We start from the raw sequence: 1,497 nt of genomic DNA on the forward strand, positions 1-1,497 counted from the left end.
GAATTAATAAGATATTAATTAATTAAGTCCATAGCATACATTAATTAATTAATGGACATTTATATCTTAAGCGCGGGAAATAAATAATAAAAGTGGAAACCCGGATTTTTTGTAATTTCGGATTTGGATGGGGAGAGTTCAATATTACTTCTGTAGTGTTTGCTCGTAATATTCCAATATAAGCTTGTCTGAAATTGGGGGTTCAATTTAATTAGTAAAAAGCTAATTGGGCGAGCCCATATCCAAAACCTTCCATAGATCCCCTGTCTGGGCCCAAAAGGAACTTAATATAAATAGGAGAATAAAGGAGACAGAACCATTCCACCACAAGACAGAGATGAAGACCTTACACAGCCACCAACGGAGACGACCGAGCTGGAAGCCAACATGAAGAACCAGAGGCCTCGTCGTGCAATCAAGCCGCCAGAACGCTATCAAGATTATGTTCGACGATAGAAGTTGTTATAAGTCATATTTCTATATAAGTACTCTGTTTTATTTTAATTATGTAAGTTGTAATAGGATAGAGTGTCGAGCATATAATTATAAGCTCCTTTCCGGGTTTTCTATGTGGTTCTTTCCCGGATCGCAAAAGAGAGTCGAACCACCCTAGGGTCCTTAGTATAAATAGAGACTTGACTTGTTTACTTAAGTTTTATGAAAATAACAAGCTCTATTTCAGTTTTCTCTGTTTCTTTTTCTTTCGTTGAAAAGTTTACAAACACAAGAGTGTTCGACAGATTTAGAGTCTGCGAAGCTCCTTCTTTCCATTTTCCATCAGAATCCAGCCGCTGATCTCTGATAAGGACGTTTACCTTATCACTATCTCTTACTATTTGTTATACAAAACTAAGAAATTCAGTGTGCAATCTCCCCACCTTTTTTCCTCATTACTTGCAAACATGTTTTCGCTACTTTGCCGATATTTTTTTTCTGTTGACGTATTTAAATTTTATGTAACCACTAATTTTAGATTTTTAAATTCTACTATCATATTTTTACTTTTGTTGTGAATATTAAAATATACATTTGTAAAATGACATTTTATGTAATAGTGGCTACTGGCTAGCATTACTATATTTTTATTTCATGGTTGGAATCACTTTTGCTTTAGCAAAGTAGTTATTTTAAATTTTGTCTTCGTGAAAAAAGTAGCAAAGCTACTTTCAGACTTTCCCTTTTCTTTTCCCACAATAAGTGTACTATTAATTAATGCTTAATCATGGCATTTACACTCTAATTAGGTCTTGAACAAAAGTTTGAAACCCTCTTTTTTATTAATACACGGTACACCGACTAGATATAAATGGAGTTGACATTGGACATTCAACTTACATTTTTAAAAGTACCTCTTGAAAAGGAACAGAATGCAAAATTGGGAAACCTCTTTAATACGTATGTATGTTATACGTGTATATATGATTATATGAATTTGCATGTAATGAAGTGGGACTAGTTAAAAAACAAGAGTAACTGTAATACGTTTTTTCTCCAAAT

Source organism: Salvia hispanica, chromosome 6, assembly GCF_023119035.1.
Source record: "Salvia hispanica cultivar TCC Black 2014 chromosome 6, UniMelb_Shisp_WGS_1.0, whole genome shotgun sequence".
NCBI classification, from domain to species: Eukaryota; Viridiplantae; Streptophyta; class Magnoliopsida; order Lamiales; family Lamiaceae; genus Salvia; species Salvia hispanica.